The sequence below is a fragment of the Hibiscus syriacus genome, unplaced genomic scaffold, assembly GCF_006381635.1.
Source record: "Hibiscus syriacus cultivar Baekdansim isolate YM2019G1 unplaced genomic scaffold, ASM638163v2 tig00110733_pilon, whole genome shotgun sequence".
Taxonomy (NCBI): domain Eukaryota; kingdom Viridiplantae; phylum Streptophyta; class Magnoliopsida; order Malvales; family Malvaceae; genus Hibiscus; species Hibiscus syriacus.
The window spans coordinates 2111147-2132079 of NW_024062845.1; the positions used below are offsets into that span (position 1 = coordinate 2111147).

The following is a 20933-nucleotide window of genomic DNA, read 5'->3' on the forward strand; positions in this document are numbered from 1 at the left end:
GTGTGAAAAGAGAGGAAAAATAAAAAGAAAGGCTTCGAGTTTAATTTGGTGAGTTGAAAATCAAACAAAGGGAAATAGATTCAAATGTGGTTTACTATAAATTAAAGGGTAGAATTTTTGGGTAATGAAAGGGTTAATCCTAAATGCCTCTATCCTACTAAAAACATCAAATTCAAGCATGTAGTCTCAACTAGTATTCCAGCACAAGTTCTAGAATGCTAAAAACGAGTTTGGTACACACAAAGAAACAAAGAGCAAGAGAGAAACATGTATGCTCAATAGGCTTAAAGCTCACAAAACTGGCTCAATGTATCAAGTCAGCATCAATTCAACCAATAAACTATGGAATATAAAAAATTTCATAAAAAATTCACTACCTATGCCAATTAACTATCATGCATACAATGTTCAACTCAGAGCAAGATTAAAGAATTCATCGGAAAAGATTAAAGTAATCAAATAAATACAAGAATAGGCAACATACAACTCAACATATCAAGATCAAAATATCTTAAGTTCAATCATTCGAAAAGTGAGGCGAAATTCAACATGCAATCCCTCCCCACTCACTTAAATCGTTTTGTCTCAAAACGTAAATTAAAATATAAAGCAAAAGAGAGGGAAAAAGAATACTCCCCGATCTAGTAGCGACTGTGGTCGTGTCGAGATGAACTGTTGTAGAGTAGAATGTCTAATCGAGAAGCCACCAAAAGATATATTAAAATTTTCTGCAAAATAAAAATCAAGAAAAGAACAAATCATTCCAAGATTTTATTCTAAAGGAAGTAGACTCAAGAAAATAACTCAATCAAGCTTTATCCTTTTCTCCTTTTTTCTCACTATTCGAACCAAAATTGTACTTTTGTTTGTTCACTGTTCAAATCAAAATTGTACTGTTGTTTTGTTACTGTTAGAACCAAAATTGTACTGCTATTTTTTTACTGTTCGAATATTGCACTATTTTTTTCTGCTCATTCAATATGTGCTATATTTTTTATGCACTGTTGTGTTTGAACTTTTCTGCATAGTTCAAACCAAATCTATTTTTTTCTGCTCTGCACTGTTCGAACTAAATCAATTTTTCTGCACTGTTCTGTTCGAACTTTTCTGTCCAAATCTATTTTTTTACACTGTATTGTTCAAATCTGTTGTGTATTTTTTTTTTGCACTGTTCGAAAAAATAAGTTTTTTCGACACTGTTCAAACATGCTTTTTTTTTTTGAAATTTTGCTTCCTTTTTTTTCCGGAATGATTCTTCCTTTGTTCGCCGCCACACGATCTCTTCATACATTGGGGTCGGGTTTTCATCATTTTTTTCGCTTTCGGTTCGAACAATTCTTGATTTTATCTTGCTTAAAATTCAAATAGGAATAACGGGGTACTTGAAAAATCAAAGAAAAAAAAAACAAATCAGAAAAATAAAATTGAAAATAAAATAAAGATTGAACAAACGGAAAATAAAAATAATAATGGGTTGCCTCCTATAAAGCGCTATTTTAATGTCGTTAGCTCGACGACTTGATTTAGACTACATGTTATGAGATAGATGCTTCCTCTCGTTTTTCGCGTCAAAATAATTCCTTCTCTATTAATAAATAAAGGAAATTTAACGTCGTAAAAGAGAAGTAAGGGTCTATCCCACAGAGACTAAGGAAATTTCCTGATTTATTCGTGTTTTGTTTAATTTTTGAGCCAAGAAGTGGATAGAGTAGAATTGAGTAATGGAGGGGATTTATATATGAAGATAAATAAAATAGAAGAAAGATTTTCCCATAGAGACTAATGGTCTTTCTCATTAATTCAATTTCCTTCGGATCATCAAATTAGATTTTCCCTTCAGATTTACGTCGGTTACTTTGTCTACAAAGGCAATCCTCGTGACTATTCTTTGTATACCGAATACGCAAGGCAATCTTTGAATCCGGATTCAAAAATTGATCTGATCAACATCAATTGTCGTAAATCAATAACCGTTTAAGTTCATGAATACCGACTCAAATTGTTGTTTCAATAACTACTAATTCTGATCTCAATTCCTCTTAGCAAGACAATCTTGCCAAGTGTGTTCCCAAGAAGCCGAATGTGCTTTCAATAAGCCTATCCTTCCTCCACACATTTAATCACAACAACATCTTGACCAAAATCAATCTTTGATTTTGAAAACTGTTTTGATTTTGAAAATAAGTGTAGAGATTGAGAGAGATATTCTGAAGTTATTTAAGTGATTTTCAATTCACACGTTGGAATTAAGTCATCGCTTTAACCCTTGGCTTGAAAGAAAATTAAAGAAAATGAAAAGAAAAGAAAAGAATTTTATTAAAATATAGAAAGTAAGAAATGATGATCCCATTAGGCTTACCCCAAGGGGGTATTTATAGCCTTCTAAAAATCCTAAAAACAAAGAAAAAATAATTCCTAAAAAGAGATAATCCCTAAAGATAATTCTTAAATATTTAAACTAAAATTCTAAAAACATGAGTTTAACTTAAATTCGAAATTCAAAAACCTGAAAGACTCATTCGTCCTTCTAGAAGCGCTAACTAAACCTTCTAGAAGGTGTTGACTCATCGCCTTATCAGATGCATCATGCCCAGAGTTATGTTGACAACTCCTACCATGAATCCAGAAAAATAAAAATTGCACGATTTCTTTGTTCTTAGCATAATTTCTGAAATTCAATGTCTGCATCGAAAATGAATGAAAAGGCCCAAGTTAACAACTAAAATTATCTAATGAAGGAGTAATTAATCTTAAAATAATGTATAATTTAAACACTAATCATAAACCCTTAAAATTTATATATTAATTTAACAAAAAAATTACAAAATAGTTTAACAACCATCAACAGTAATAATTCACAAAAACGAACAATAATAACAACTGTGTAAAACAAGCTAACAACTTTGACAAATATAGGCTTATATCTACCAATCCAAACCATCACCAGCGGTATTTTGAGGCAGTTTGTACAGATTAAAGAGTGTCTTATTTCAAACTGTTTTGAATTGTTGCAAGCAATTGTTCATCACTTCCAAATGCAGCCATGTCTTCCTCCTTGAGATTAATCCAGGCTTCAACGCCATCACCAGTTGCAGTATCCATGAAAGCAACCATATTAATGGCGTTCAATCTGGCAGAACTCGACCATACTGGTTTCCCCCAACCAAAATCAGCTTGTGTAGCGGAAATCTGCATAAACTAGTGACGATAAAAGGGATGGTTTCTTGATTCGTCGACTGGAATAAATCCCCACCAGCCTGAAGCTTTTTCACGTATTCTTTGTCGATTTTTCTAATGGATTCTCTTATTTTCCTAACGAGATTACACCCATCTTCTTCTTCTTCATTATCCAAGGAAGGAATTGTTGCAGCAACTGAAAAAATGTTTCCGAAAGACTGGGCAGAAAGCGGCGGCTGGAATTTTGTACGTAAATTAACTGTATGAATAATCACGTAGGATTTATGGGGGCTGGATTTTTTCTTAGTGGAAGTGATGAAACGACTCCATATGAAAGCTGATAAAGCCTCAACACGTGAAGGTTGGATTTCATTTTCAGTACTATATTTTGCTCTGATTTCCTCTATTTTAGAAGCGGTGAACACCAGCCTTTTCGTCGCTATATTCTTTTCACTTGTTTCCAACGCCGGTTCGGGCAGCGGTACATCCCGCGGTGGGAAAAGCTCGGCCGATACGAACTCCGGCAAGACAACATCGTTCGTATCACCTCGAGCTATCGCTGCCCATGTATTCAAAAACGTGAAGTACGACAAAGCGTCACCGATCTTGTGCGAAATACACAACCCGATCCCAACGCCGCCGCAATCGAAAGCGTTGAATTGGACTCCCGTCGGCAGTTCCTTGGCATCATCGAGGGGGAAAGGGAACAATTTGTTGAGTTCTTCAGGTACCGGATTCTGTAAAACATCAGAAAGCCGGCACTTCACTTGAGCTTCTTTAAAGGGAACTCCGTCGTCGTTGCAGTCGACGAAGGTGTTGTTTCGAATGCGACCCGCTAGGGGATAGAAGTGGGTTAGGGCCTGGGACAGGGACAGCTTGAAGTGATGGAGGGTGTTAAGGTTGTTGGTATGGAGATTTGGTTTGATCGGGTAGAACAAGACCAGATGGTTATAAACTGGATGTATTTGTTGGTCGAGCGAGGAGAGCTGGTAATGTCGAAGCTGTTGAGGTGTTGGGGAAGATGGCTTGATAATCTCTTCGCCTATTACTTGAACCTCCAGCTTCATGTTTAAGGCTGCTTCTTCAAGGAGTGATTGAGGATTTATGTATCAACTCAGCTCTTAGTTATATATACATAAATATCATGCTTAAAAGGGTTTCAATGTATAAACATGTACACATCATATAATATTATTTTAAAACATATTTTTATTATGAATTAATATTTAATGTATAGTTCTATATACTATCACTAAATCAATATATATATATATATATATAAGAAATTTTAGTTTATTTTCTATGATGTGTCATCATCTGATTTTTTTTAATTGTGTATAGCGTTACATATCGTTCGAACATCAAATATTAACCCTTTTTTGGGTGATGGTTAAAAGGCTTAATTATTTAAATTTACTTTAGAAGGTTTTAATGAAGTGTTAGCATTGTGTCAACCAAACATAGTGTATTGGTACTGGATATCATTTTAGTTATGATTGACATTACGTTTTAAGTCATCATTCTTTTAATAAAATTGAGATATTAAATATAGCAGGAAAAAATAATGAATTAAACGCTCTGATCCATATAAACTTTTACACGCACGATATTTCAAATATAAACTTATATAATTGAAAAAGACATGGATTAATTGAAAATCGGTAAATTATATAATTTGGTAGGATAAAAAGGCTAAAATAAACTTTTTTATATAAAAGAAGAGCTTCTACTCTACTTTAACCTCGAAAAGGGTAAATTACACGTTTTTTTTTACCTAATTATATAATTTGATATAATAAAAAGACTAAAATAAACTTTTTTATATAAAAGAAGAGCTTCTACTCTACTTTAACCTCGAAAAGTGTAAATTACACGTTTTGTACCTAATTTATCACTTTTATTTTATTTTAATATCTACATCCATTAACGGCAATGCTTATATATATGGTACGACATGTCAATTTTTTTTTAATTATCACATCAACCAATTAGACCGTGTCACCTCTTATGGGGATAAAAAGTTAGAAATAACTCTTGCCTAATATTAATTGAACTTGGGTCTCTTACATGAGAAACAAATCAATCAACAATTAAGTTAAGCTATCCATTTAGTAAAATTTCATCACATTTTATATTCAACTTATATAACGGTATCACCACAAAATCAATATTTTCTATAATTATAAGATTTAAATATGACACTTTAAATTAATCACCGAAAACTTAGTCACTCAACTATAGTGTTATTTTTTTATTATACTGAACTTAATACTTACTAATTCATTATTAAATTAAAAGACTGATTTTTCAATTTATTTAAAAAAAAATTTATATATTTTTATAAAAATTATATGAAATAATTATATAAAATTATATTTATAATATTATAAAAATTTATTATTTAGTTTTTAAAATCAAATTAATTAACTATTTTAAACAATATTATTTTTAAATTATATATTTGATTTTAAATAATTTTAAATTTAGGATAAATTATACATTTAGTATCCAACTATTAGTCTGGTATCTTACAATATTATTTAAAATTAAATAGATAATTTAAAAATATTTTTATTTAAAATAAATAATTAATATTATTTAAATTAAATATATAATATTATTTTAAAAATAAATAAATATTTAAAAATAATTTAAAAATATTATAAAATAATTAATATAAATTTTATAAATATATATAAATAATTATTTAATTATTTTTTATTTCCAAATAAAGTGAAAAATTCTTCTTTAATTTAATAATGATATAAGTAAGTATTAAGTCTGATATAATAAAAATATATTTGCATTATAGTTGAATGACTAAGCTTTCGATCATTAATTTAAAGTGTCACATATTCAAATTTTACAATTATAAAAGAATATTGATTTTGTGATGGTACTATTGTATAAGTTAAATAAAAAAATGTGGTGAAATTAACTTAAATTGCTAGTTTAACTCAATGGTTGAGTGTTATGAATTTCATGTAAGAGACCTAGGTTTAATTTATTCTAAAAGTAAGAATATTTTGTTTTATTTTATCACATAATTGATGACACATACCACCATTTAATTGGTTGAATAAAATTAATATACTGATAGGGAAATAGAAAAGTGATATGAAAATTAAAAAAAAAGTATAAAATTGACATGTCATACCACACCAACATTATCGTTAATGGTTTTAAAAAAATAAAAGTTTAGGTATTAAAACGAAATAAAAATTATAGTGTAGTACTAAATGTATAATTTACCCTTTTAATATTTATTTAATAAAAATAATTTAATTAATAATGCGTTTTAATATATTGCTTTAGTGATGTGTTGTGGTATGCGACGTGGGTATATCGTAAACTCGTCTACTTTACCCTCACATTCATCGTACATGTGAAAAGGACAATAATATAAAAAAATTGTAATAATAAAGTGGTGAAAATATTTTAAAAATTGTAATAATAAAGTGGTGAAAATATTAAAAAATTGTTGACTTGTTGATTTTATGAAAGTGATTTGTTTTATGAAAGAATATTAAAAACTTGTTTAAGAGGCCAGTAATTGGTTTCCCTTTCTATTAAGAAAATGCAAGCACCGGATAATAGGAGTAAGCAATCAAATAAATTGAGTTGATTCGAGTTAAAAAATTTGAGTTATTTAAGTTGATGAGTCATATTTTATAACTTAAATTTGATTTAAAAAAAATTTCTAACCAAGTCGAGTTGTTCAAGTTTTTGTTTATTAAATTATAAATATTTATAATATTATTGTACTGTTTTATTCCAATTTAAATGATTTTCTATAATCATATACAATATATATATATATATATATTTCTTCATATTTTTCATATGTAACATACATATATCATACATAATCGAAAGACTTTATTCAAACTTGAAAACCAATCCACTAATTACTAAAAATTTTGAATTATTTGAGTTATATTTTTAACTTGACTCGAATTTGAAAAATTTTCGAGTTGAATTTATGAAATTATAACTCGGAGTCAATTCAAGTCGAAAGTTCAATTTTTCATCAAATTAAGTTTTGCTCACCTCTAGACAAATTTGACTAGAAAAATTTCAAATTCAAGTCGAGTTGAATTTTACCACTCCTAGAAAATTGTTAAATTTTAGAAAAATAATAGTTAGATGAGTAAAATAGAATAAAAGTGATAACTGAGATTGTAGATGTAGTTTATCCTTTATATTATCTCTATGAATTTTGTTTAGTTAGATATTTAAGCACTATTAAATCATTTTTCTATTATATCGTCAACTATTACAAAAACGATTAGATTTTATTTCTTATTATTTTTCAATTAATTTATGAAAATAATTTAATGATAAATTTAAATAATATTATATATGCTTTCGGTACTGATATTTGCCCTTCATAAGGGATAAGATTTCCAACGTATGATTTCACAATAACGCATGGAAACAAGTTGCCGTCAATTTTCAGAAATAAAGGGGTAGCTTAAAAGTGTGGATAATAACGCTACGACAAGGTATTAGGTTATGTCGTGTTTAAGTCTAAATCCCATTATAATATTATATTTATCATTATCTATGTAAAATGTTTTGACTTTATAAAACGCCCCTCCCACAAGCAAGTTAGGAATAATAAACTGCCTCGGGAATTTTATTTTTGATTTAAATATTTTAGATGTTTTTATTAGAGACGGACACGGTTCGGGTCGGGTCGAATTTTCGATTCATCTGACCCATCCTCAAATTATAAATCTTTCACCCGATCCAAAAAGGACCTAAAAATATACATCTTCCACTCGAACCGAATCTAATCCAGCTTTCTGAGATAAATCTGAACCCGACTGATTCGACCCGAACCCGAAATAATATATTTATTAAAAAAATATTTTTATTCAAAAAAATAGGGATTTAATTGAAAGAAAATAATATATAGAGGGGTATTATTGTAATTAGCCCTAAATACAAGATAAAATTATAATTTTTTTCGGGTGTGATCGGATCGCATATTTTTTACTCTAAACCCGAGCCCGACCAAACCCCAACATGATTTTAAAAAAAACTTGACCCAATTGGATTGGGTCGGGTCGGAACCTTTCGGGTTCGGCTACCATGCCCATCCCTAGTTTTTATACTAATTTAAAATTTAGTTTTCATATTTTTTTATAAAATTGAATTTATATTACTTAAAATTAAAATTTTGATCTCTTTAATTTTTCTTTCAATATATCATTTTTAATTATTAATCTAATAATTATGAAAACATAAAATATTTTTTCGTTCTCTAATTTATAATATTTTTATTTTGATAAATTATTTAAAAATCTAAAATTTTTGATAAATCTTATTTAATACATTTAAATATATAATAAAAATTCAAATTTAAATATAAAAGCTTAAGGTCAGACTGGCTTGGCTAAAATTCCATGTGAGCACTTACAAATTAAAGCGTAATAGGAAGAGTTTCAATCTTTTGCTTTCCCTTTTTTTTTTCTATGCTCATTTATAGCTTTTATTTGAAAAATCGCAAGTGGTTGTTGACTATATAAGTAGATTATTCGGTTTTTTTTATAAACTCGTCAAATTATATATAAAATATAAATATTTATGAGATAATCATGAAATTGACCCTTCCTCCAATTTAAAAAAAGTTATATTTGTTCATTTAAGTTATACTTGCAGCGTCCTTGATTTCCAAGGCTCCCATAACTTATCAACTATAATAGTTAAAAGGCAAAAGTCATGTTCACAAACTGACCTTTAGAAGATCAAAGAACTTTTCGCAGAAATACTTGTGCTGAATACTTGCACCACCTTGCTGTAATTTGTCAGGATGAACACAAAGTGTAGCTTTCCTGTATGCTTTCTTTACGGCCGCTGAAATTATCACTTCAATTAGCGGAATTGGTTGCCAACCACTCTAGCGGCCGAGTATCTGTCGATGACGAATCTCAGTTTTTAAATGGCATAGTAAACAAATGAATTTTCAATAAATGCTTGGCGAAGCAAATTATGGATGCTATAGCCTACGTATTGTAAAGTAGAAAGCAATGCACGCAGGTTACCTCGTTTCCCGCTGGACCACCTTGTAACACTCTAGACCAGTACGACACACAGTCGATCGATTTAAAGTGCTACACTGAACCAATGAAGTGCTGACAAACTTCTTCTTACATTTTTTTTTCTTCAAAACAATCATTTTAATCAAATAAAATATAATAAAACTTTACACTGAGTAGCTTCAAAATAAACATATTTACATTTCAAAATAATATAGACCCGCTTTAACTGAATCTACGACTCAACTGGACAACAATGTTTACAATTATACATGCCATTTCAAAGAATGAGACGTACTCTTATATGGTCTAGTCTGAACCTCGATCACTCTACTGCTCCACCTAATATGTGTAAGGAAACAAATTCCAAACACTGAGCTATTAGCTCAGTACCATACTAACAACTAGAACATACTAAAAATACACCACTGAAAGGCTCAAGCTATCAAGTCTATTTCCTTGCTTTAGTGAGTATACTTGTATACTCACTTTCTACTCTATTGTAGACATCATAGTACGACTGAGAGTTCTACATCTTGGAGCTCACACACCCCTCTAGTCTACTGAGGATGATTGCCCAGCATCTCTGCATCGCTCAACACCCTCGACTAACCCATCCCTCGAGAGTGTCAGGCCTTGGCCATAGTTAGTAAGCTTAAAGTGCCTTGAGACTCCCTAAGGATATATCCGGACATAATCTATACTTTCGACACTGCTAGCTTTTCTAAAGGAACTCGGGGGTCTTGACCGTTTCCAAAGCATTCAAGTAAGGCTAATCTTATTTCACCCTACTTTATCTCGTTGCTACGTTTGAATTAATCATTTTTGTTGTTCTCACTTGTAGTATTATTTGGGAAAAGTTATATGCTTTTGGAAAACCTCACTTGATTTTATAATTTCCCTTGAATTAAAGCCCAACTCTTAACCTTGGTATCGATACTGGCCTTACAGTTCTTTACCTGCTCCTCGGTATTGATACCCAACCCAAGGTATCGATACCCCATCTGAAATGCCTTGAAAGAAATAGGAAATATCGATACTCATATGGGAGTGTGGATACTGGTACACTGGGTATCGATACTCCCAAGAGTATTGATACCAAAATAGTCTACTGAAATACCAGTCTCGATATCGAACCCTTAGTATCGATACCAAATCCTCAATATCGACATTGTTCGTCAAAAACTCTCATTTCATGCTTTCTTTATTGAGAATATCGATACCAACCCTTAAAATACCCTATTTAGGCACAAATTTGCCTCTTAAACTCCCCAAATTTCCTAGCTTAAGGTTTCCCAATTAGTTATTAAGTCTTATATGCTTATAGGGGTCATAAATAAGGCTTAAAACATGTTAAAATAACTTTAATATGACCTACCATGGAAATCTGCTAAATATACTCAAACTCAACTCTCAAGCTATCTTGCAATTCTAATGACCCACTAAGGATATGAAGGAGTTTTCAATGTGTTACCTAGCCTCCTTGGCTGCTAAAACTTTTCTCGAATCAATTAGGGGTCATATTTTCCTTACCCCTTGCTTTAGAACTCTCTCTTGCCTCGTTCACTAAGCTAAAGCAAGATAAAAAGATTACTAACTTTTTAGAGCTTGGAGATAGAGTTAAGAACACTCTAACAACCTAAATTTACTAAAACAAGCTTGAATCCTTTAATTCCCTTAACTTTCATAAAAACCCATTTTGAAAACTTTAACCAAAACTTAAGATTAAAGGCTCTAAATGAAGCTTAATGGATGAATATTAAGGTTATTACCTTGATTTCTTCTAATTAAGCATGGAATTTGAGAAGTGTTCTCCTTTAAGTTTTCTCTTGGGAGGAAAAATGAAGAGAGAAAATAAGATAGTTTTGGTGGGTTTGGTTTATACACGAATTCTAGAAGAATAAACGATTTTTATCCTTTAAAATAAACTTTTGGTAAATTGCTAATTTGGTCCCTCTCCTCTTTACCTCAACTTAAAACCATCACTAACCTTAACTTATTGGGCCAAACTTAACCCCAAAACCAACATAGACTGATCTAGGAGATCTAATGGGCTCAACCTATGGGTCTTTGGTTGACCCGAACTACTGAACCAGAATTCGGGGTATTACAACTCTCCCCTCCTAATAGGAAATTTCATCCTCGATATTTTGACAAGGCATCTATGACAAACATTACCTACTAGAACATCTAATCCTAAGCGTGGGACACTAGATCAACTATGGTGGTTATTGGAATAAGAAACAGGGTAAGGGTACTTGAGATAACATCAGTTGCATCGTCCTCCTCCTGAGCTCTGATCGTAAATTGACGAGCCGTAACTCTAGGCTCCATAATAGCCCCAAACTGAAATATACCCCTACCGCTCTGACAAGAAGAACTCCCTCATCTTTGAAATCCTCAACCGATCTGAACGATCAGAGTTGACTGTTGGGTCGAAGTTGGAGCTATATTCTAAGGTTCTGGGCAATCTCAAAGAAAATGATCTAAATATCCATAATGGTAATAACCCTGAGTCCCAAAACTACAAACTTATGGGTGTCTCCTACCACAACGAGAACAACTGGGCTGAGAAGGCACTCTCGATGATCCTCTAAAACTAGCTACTTGTGTGGTAAATAGTGGTCGGCTACGCTAACTGGTCCTACTCTCACTTGTACCCTAAGCTGATCAGTTAGACTAGCCCGCTAGGGCTCTCTAAGGTTCCTGAGACTCTCTTGACCTCTTAGATGGCTGGGATGGCTACTCTGACCAGAGGTAGCACATTCTTCTGCTGCTCTCCTTCACATAACTCTATCTACTGCCTTTGTCTAACGAACTAGCTTGACAAAAACTCGTGGTGGATTAGTAACTAGGTGAGTGAGGATATTGATCGCTTGTAAATGTATATGTTAAGGCAAACAAATCTGTGCAAGTATACACAATCGATTCAAGTAATATAGGGTAAGTGAGTATCGTCTCCACAGGGATTGGATTAGAAATATATTTTCACCACAACGAGAATTAGTGTCACGAACTAATTCCTACTAGTGTCAGCTTAAGAACTAATATTAAATAAACGAAGAAGTGATTTAATGATTGCAGAAAAGCTTGGTCAAGGCAAAATAAGTATGCAGAATGCTGGAATAAAATAAGACAAGTGTTGGTTTAAATATAATGCAAACAACCTAACATATTCAGACGTATCACATAGCACTTATGCTAAACTTTTGTCTTGACAACAATTATTCTAAGTCTAGAATGAATTACTATGACTTGCTAAAGCTACCCGACAGGATTACTAGGTATTCTTAGACGGTTTCTATGACAATACTCCTCAGCGTTAACTACAACCCTTGGTTTGTCAAACTGTTGTTGTAGCAATACCTCTCAGCGTGAACTATATGCGTTGTCTATCCTACTCTAGCGTCTACCCCTTTTAGTCGTTTGAAACTCACTCTTTATCTCTAAGGAAAACAAGTTAGAACTTCACCATCCCGAATTTATTCCATTGCTCTCGTTGATCTATCTTAATTCTCTCAAATATAAGAATCATCATCTAGACAAAAGTCTATCTCTCGATGCTCTTACATTGCCAATACATGTTTTACCAAAACCCCAGGCGTTCTCTCAATGCTCTTACAGCGTAAGGTAAGATATTTAAACGATGAGCAAAACAATCATAAGCAAAACATAATTTATCATTCATAAAACATAAAAATATTATTCAGGCAAAACAAAGTTTAACACCAAGTAAGACAGTCATGGTGCTATCAAAGATCATCCAAGACTCAAAGTTTAATATAACCCCAAATAGATAAAGAGTTAAGAACAAAGGAAGAACGACTCCCAAAACTGGGGGCTCTGTCGCGACAATTCTGATCAGCACCGCGCTTACCTTGGTGATCAGCCACTCTCGAGACCTGATCACCTCTCTGCTAAACTCTGGTTATGGAGGACACCAAGGATGATTGGTTGATAGTGGAAAAGCACTGTAGTTGCTTGCTCACGCCTTGGATAAAGCTCTTCTCTCTCCTTCCTTGCCTCATCCTCTTTGGCGGCTACGGCTGGTTATTTATAAGGAAAGATCTCCTAGGTCTTTGAATGCTTTTGGAGTTTCCTTAAATAACCTTTATTTAATGCCCATAATTTAAAAGGAAATGCGACTGGCGGCTGTCAGAATAATTAAGGCTTGCTTGTACGTGAAGTAGGTCATCCAGCTGGCGTGTGACATAGGCGATTTCGTCGCACCTACTTCAGACTTCTTCAGATAAACCTTGCCTCGACGAGATAGATCTGCTCCCCACGTTATCATTTGTTCCGTTGGCCTTTACAAATTTACGTTGTCACAACTGAAATGTTCTTCCTCTGTAAGTTTCCTGCACACACATAATCCAAACAACCCTTTCTCCTCAGCAGCATCAGTCAGACCAAATAAATCTTGCCTAAAGAAAACTTATCCACCACAAGTTAATATAACATATATGCAACTAATGCAACAAAAATGCAACAAAAATGCTGCGCATACTTTGTTTAGACGAGCAATAACTTAAGTGAAAAAACTAAAAATTGAGTCTTTTTACGGAGTTATCACACCCCCAAACTTAAGCTATTGCTTATCCTCAAACAATGTACAATAGCTAGAAGAAAATCAAAATTTTCATGGCAAAGCAGTGTTAAGAAAATCATATGGTTTGAGATTTCAACACTAAAAAAAGTATTTGGCCTCAACATGTTCGACAGTCATATCAATCAAGTCCCTTCTCTAGTCAGGATTCTTTGCTATTGTGTGTGCATGATTGTAACCACTCTATACATAAAGGTGATTAGAAAACTTAAAGTAAGCACTTCTGGTTTGTCAAGGCATCAAATTATTTGTCAGGCTTAGTTTATACTCCTAGTTATTTATCAACTTTTTTTAAGCAGGGGAGTCACCTCATCACACCTACCATTCCCCACTCTAGGTAAAAGGGATCATACCTTTCACCCCCAAGCTAGTCGGGTAGAGTCATCCTGTGACTACTTTTATTCACTCATATGCCTTGGCTACTCTTAATTTCTTATGGAGTTTTTCTGTTTATGCCTTTACACAGAGGAGTGCCCCTTTTTATTTTATATTTTCAAGTTTTTAAACACTAGAGAGTTTTCACTTTACCCTTAAAATATTTTTGAAGTCTCGGCAAATAGAAAGTTCTTTTCCAAAAAATTTACAGATTACCTGAAACAAGGAGAACCTACAATCGTGTTTTCAAAGAATCAAGCCTAGGGTTGGTTCTCTTAGTTAGACAGCCTTAAAAATAATCTTGGCCTAGGCAATCAAATTATGCATTCATCATTGGGCATCCCTAATTCATTCCTAACAATAATCTTAATCTTCTTATGTCATGACAACAAAGATTTTCAACCAATTATCATCAACTGCTTTTTAACAAAGTATGACAGAATATGGTACAATACATCCCCCAAACTTGAGGGATGCATTGTCCTCAATTCATGAAGACTAAAACTACATGATTCTATATGCAGATGCGAAAATATAAAAACTAAAACTAAAATGGAAACTCACTGTGGTGGGGTGGCTTGACTGGATGCCCTCATTCGAGTTTATTGCTGCTATCGTCGAGGGAGCTGACTGAAGTATATGGCCTGCCATTCTCTTGTAGTACTTTTTGTTGGTCGAGGCTCATGCTGGAGTTGACTGCTCGGTAGTAGGAGTTGGTTGTGCTGGAACTGGTGCTGGGCTAGGAGCTTGACGGACCAGGGACGGAATAGGATCTTGCTCGGGTTGCTTCGGTGTTGGAGTGAAATATTCATTTAAGAAGAAGTTGGGTGGGGTATCTTGACTGCTATCAGAGGTGGAAAAGGATGAGGAGCTGAGGAACTCTTCTGTGTCGCCTTGGCATTCCTACGGGTGGGACATGGTTTGCTAGTGGTGGTACATCAGTGGGCATTCCTAGGGGAACTTCTAGAGGGACTTGCGATGTCGAGGCATGGAATGTGCTACTGTCCATATTATATTTGAGGATGACACTAGGGAAGGTCGGCAGTCTGGTGTTAGTGTTCGAGAGTAAATCCTTGAAGAAAGCGTTGAGTTGCGCGTCCCTAGCCTTGACATACTCGAAGTAGATCTCCATGTGATCCTCTAGGCGCCTGATCTTTTCACGTATTTCTCGAACGTGCGTGACCACAGCGGCCATTCTAGCCACGACAACCGATTTTGCTCCCCGCTCCAACCCTTCATGCGGGGTATTATCATCGAAACTCATCAACTCGGGTACCTTCTTCTTGGTGATACCCTCCTTTGATTTAATGAAGTCCTCAAAAGGCTCATCAAGGACTTTCTTTTTCCTGCACAGTGCGGTTAATAACTTGGGAAATAATAGATTACCTCGGTTCCTCTTGGAACACTCATGAATTTGTTCAAAGCTGAGTTCTCCAACGTCGATTTTCCTCCCGTATATGATTGAGTACAAGAGCATCAATCTTTTCATGAGGATAGTGGTGTTGTGAGATGTTGGCATCAACTTGCCTTTGAGAAAATGGTTCTATAACTTCACGTTTTGTTTTAGGGCTTGGCAATCTACTCTTTTCCTCATTGGGGCATTATCTTCGAACTTAGCCCACCCGAAGCATTAATCTTCCAGCACTCTGTTGTACATTTCTTGATCTGCCTCAGCCACGAATCGCTTGTGCTGCTCCTTCACTTTCCCCAACTCTTAGGCATCATGTGCCAACGATGCCGGTTTGTCGCGCATGACTGAGGCTCCTTTGTACTCCTTGAGTCTCTGGCCGTTCACCTTGAAGATGGAACCATCATTTTGGTTCTGGATTTCAATTGCTCCATTGTCATGGACTTGGTGTACGATGAATGGTCCTGACCATCATGATTTTAACTTGCCTTGGAATAATTTAAGACGTGAATTATAGAGCAATACTTGTTGTCTAGAATAAAATTACCTTGGAAATATTTTTCTGTCATGCCATCGTTTTGTTTTTTCTTTGTATAGGCAGGCATTCTCGTATACGTGTGCTCTGAATTCATCCATTTCGTTCAATTCCAAGAGTCTTCTTTCTCCAGCAAGCTGTGCATCCATGTTTAACTTTTTTAGGACCCAATAGGCTTTATGTTCAAGTTCAACAGCTAGATGACATTCTTTTCCATAGACCAGTTTGAATGGTGACATTCCCAACAATGTCTTGAATGTTGTGCGATAAGCCCATAGTGCTTCATCTAGCTTCGGCGACCAATCCTTTTGATTTGGGTTGACCACTTTTTCGAGGATCTATTTAATTTCCCGGTTAGACACTTCAACTTGTCCATTCGTTTGAGGGTGATATGCCATAGCAATCCGGCGTACTCTATATCGCTTCAGTGCCTTGGCAATTAATTTATTGTCAAAATGTGTTCCTTTATCGCTAATGATAGATCGTGGTGTTCCAAATCGGGTGAATATATTTTTGTGCAAAAATTTTAACACCATCTTGGAATTACTTTTAGGTGTTATGATGGCTTCCACCTATTTTGATACATAATCCACTGCCAAGAGAATGTACAAATCTCTAAATGATATGGGAAAGGGTCTTATGAAATCTATTCCCCATACGTCAAAGAGTTCAATTTCTAGAATATTTTGCCGTGGCATCTCATTACGTTTCGATATGTTTCATGTTCGTTGGCATCTATCACATGAGTTATAGAATTCATGCGCATCTTTGAACAAGGTTGGCCAATAAAATCCAGACTGAAGCACTTTCTCGCTGTTCTCATTCCATCAAAATGCCCTCCATATGGTGACGAGTGGCATTGGTGTAGAATATCTTTCTGCTCTTCTTCTGGAATGCATCTTTGGATTATTTGGTCTCCCCATTGCTTGAATAGGAACTGTTCATCCCAGTAGTAATGTCGCACATCATGTCAAAACTTCTTTCAACCCCGACTAGATAAATAAGGAGGAACAATACCACTAACAAGAAAATTAACTATGTTAGCATACCACGGCGCAGTCGTGACAAATAATATTTTCTCATCAGGGAAATCCTCTTTAATTTCTGTGATGTCAGGACAATCAGGTTTATTATCTATCCTAGACAATTGGTCTGCTACTTGATTTTCTATACCTTTTCTATCATTGATCTCTAAATCGAACTCTTATAGTAATAATATCCACCAAATTAGTCTAGGCTTTGCATCTTTTTTATTAATTAGATATTTAATGGCAAAATGATATGTATGTACAATTACCTTAGTGCCTATTAGATATGGCCTAAACTTATCGAATGCAAATACTATTGCTAAGAGTTCTTTTTCAGTGGTGGTATAGTTTACTTGTGCATTATTAAGAGTACGACTCGCATAGTATATAACATGAAAGATTTTACTTTTTTGTTGCCCTAGAACTACTCTGAACGCATAGTCACTAGCGTCGCACATGAGCTCAAAAGGTTCGTTTCAGTCTGGTGGGATAACGATTTGTACTGCCAAAAGTTTTTTCTTCAAATCTGTGAAGGCATGCAAACAATCATTAGTAAATTCAAATGGATGATTTTGTTGAAGCAAAAGACACAAGGGTTTAGAGACTTGAGAAAAATCTTTTATGAACCGCCTGTAGAAGCCTGCATGTCCAAGGAAACTACGTACACCTCGCACGTTGGTGGGGAGGGAGGGTTTGCAATCACATCAACCTTGCCTTTATCGACTTCGATGCGTCGGTATGAAATTTTGTGACCCAATGCTATTCCCTCGGTTATCATAAAATGACATTTTCCCAATTCAGCACTAGGTTGGCTTCTTCACATCGTTTCAGTACCTTGGATAGATTGCTGAGACATCAGTCAAAGTCATCACCCGAGATGGAGAAGTCGTGCATAAATGTTTCCATACATTCTTTCACCATATCTGAAAAGATTGCCATCATGCATCTTTGGAATGTAGCTGGAGCGTTAACAGTCCAAACGGTATTCGCCTAAATCCATAGGTACCATACGGGCATGTGAAAGTGCTCTTGATCCTCCGGTGCTATGGCTATTTGGTTATATATTGAGTATTCATCGAGGAAGCAGTAAAATGTTTTTCCCGCTAACCTATCAAGCATTTGGTTGATGAAAGGGAGGGGAAAATGGTCTTTCTTTGTGGCTTTGTTGAGCTTCCTGTAATCCATGCATATGCGCCAGCCCGTGACTGTTCTTATGGTGAGGAGTTTGTCATGTTCACTTTTAATCACGGTCACACCACCATTCTTTGGTACACACTACACCGGGCTGACCCATGAACTATTGGATATAGGATAAATTACGCTTGCGTCCAACCATTTTATAATTTCTTTCATGACTACCTTCTTCATGATTGGATTGAGCCTTCTTTGGGGTTCTACCGAAGTGCTATGGCTATCTTCTAGATTGATTTTGTGCATGCATATAGTCGGACTGATTCCCTTCAAGTCTGTCATTGTTCATCCGAGAGCTTTTTTGTGCTGTGACAAAATATTCAACAAACTATTCTCCTGTTCGGAGGTTAGGTTGGCATAAATTATCACTGATAGAGTTCATCAATTCCTAGATAAACATACTTCAAGTTTGATGGCAAAGTTTTAATTTCCAGTTTCAGTGCATGTTGCAAGGATGACTCTTGAGACTTAACTTCATTATAATCTAAGGGTTCGAATTTTATACCTGATTTATTATGAAGAAGCCTCGGTTGATCCTTTGTATTTCCTTTGTATCGTGTATTGGTATCGTTTTCAGGGCGTTTATTGTTTAGATTTCCATTGTCAGGGCCATGATCATCTTCTGAGCATAATTCTCTTGGGCCAAAAGTGTCTTGTTCATGCATCTCAGTTGTAGGGTTATGGTATAAAGCGCTGTATTCATTGAGTCTTAGAGATTTGCCTCGTACAAGGATTTTTTTCTCCTCTTCTTCTCCAATGTATTGGCACTCTTCTGAATCGTCCACATATTTCATGGAGTTGAATATATTGATGGTGACGCTTTGCTATCCTACTCGCATTGTAAATTCTCCTTTTCACAATCTATTAGGATTCTCCCAGTGGCTAAGAGTGCGTTTTCATCGGCTTCACAATCCAGGATGAGGAAATCAACTGGAAATATGAATTTATTCACCTTGACTATGACGTCCTTTATTGTACCCTTTGGCCGCACATATGAACGATCGGCCAGCTGTAGGATGACTGAGGTTGGACAGGCATGATACCCGTCTAGTTCCATAAATATGGACTTTGGTATCAAGTTTACACTTGATCCCAAATCAACAAGAGCTCGTCCTATAAAATCATTACCAATTGAGTATGGTATTATAAAACTTCGAGGGTCTTTTTGTTTTGGTGGGAGTTTGCTTATTGTCGAACATATTTATGTTGCCATGGCAACACGTTCTATCTTATGTTTCTTTGTAACAATGTCCTTAAGAAACTTGGCATAGGAAGACATTTGTTCGATGGCTTCTAGTAAGGGCACATTGATACACAACTGATCTAGAAAATCAACAAATTTCTTGAATTGGATGTCATCATCTTGTTTCTTCAACCGTTGAGGGAATGGTGGTGGAGGTCTCACATAGTTTACTGTTGTTGCTGAAGAATCTCTGGCATTGACCATGAATTTCTCGTTGATTGAGCGATGCCTTTCTGAACCTTCAGTTATTTCCTTCTCTTCAGGCGCTTCCTCTCATTCAACATTTTCAGCTCGATCCTCTGGTTGTGTTATGCCATGGCGAGGACTGTTCAGATGTTCTCCCCCAAACTTGTCATCTTGGTTGACCTGTTTTCCACTCCTTAGTGTAAGTACATTGCATTGTTCATTGCTATGATGTTTAGTGATCTTCGTATCACAAGGGAGATTTCCTTTTAGGTGAGAGTGTAATGTCATATCAATTTGTCCAACTTGACTCTCCAATGCTCTTAGAGATGAACTATGGAGTTGCAAAAGTGTTGCTTGGCTTTGTAACAAATTTCCTTGTTTTTTAATAATTGTAGAATGTTCGTGCATCAAGGTCTTTGTGGAGGCCATGAAATATTTCGTCGAGGCCATAAATTCCTACAATGATAACTCCAAGGAATTAGTATTGGAATTATTATTAGAGGAAGAAGCTATACCTTTATTGTTTTGCCAGGGCTGCTTATGATGTTGATTCTGAAAAATGTTGATGGTCAGAATTATTTTGTTGTGGCCTGTAATTTGCTGCTTGATTGTTGTTGTTTCCTTGATTACTCCATGAAAAATTTGGGTGATGTCTCCAACCAGGATTGTACGTGTTTGAATAGGGGTTATTGTTGCTCTGATTGTAGTTACCCACAAAATTGGTTGAATCATTATTTTCCAGGCATTCAATCTCATGATGGTTGCCATGACAAAAATATGCATGCGTTATTGGTCACCTTGACTTCTCTTACCTCATTAGGACGTTGCAAATTTTTCAACATATTGGTTATGGTATAAATTTGAACTGTTACGAATCCTTACCCTCTAATTCATATGCTCCAGATGTTTTTCTGTCGTTTCCCAATCTTGTATTTGTTATCCTGTCGACGATGTCGAAAGCTTCCTTGGGTGATTTGTCCAGTAAGGTGCCATTTGCTGAGGCATCTAGCATCATTCGAGTTGGTGGATTGACTCCATTGTAAAACATCACCACTTGCGTCTAATCATGAAAGCCATGGTTAACACATTTACGAAGTAGACTTTTGTACCTATCCCAACATTCGCACATTGATTCATCAT

The 20933-nt window shown here is 34.7% G+C and overlaps 2 pseudogenes; both read right to left on the reverse strand.

Annotated features, from left to right (window-relative positions):
* Positions 1-2790: 2790 nt before the first annotated feature.
* Positions 2791-4282, reverse strand: LOC120139307 (annotated as a pseudogene).
* Positions 4283-8813: 4531 nt separating this feature from the next.
* The window catches only part of LOC120139258, a 29669-nt pseudogene continuing 17549 nt past the window's right edge, over positions 8814-20933 (reverse strand).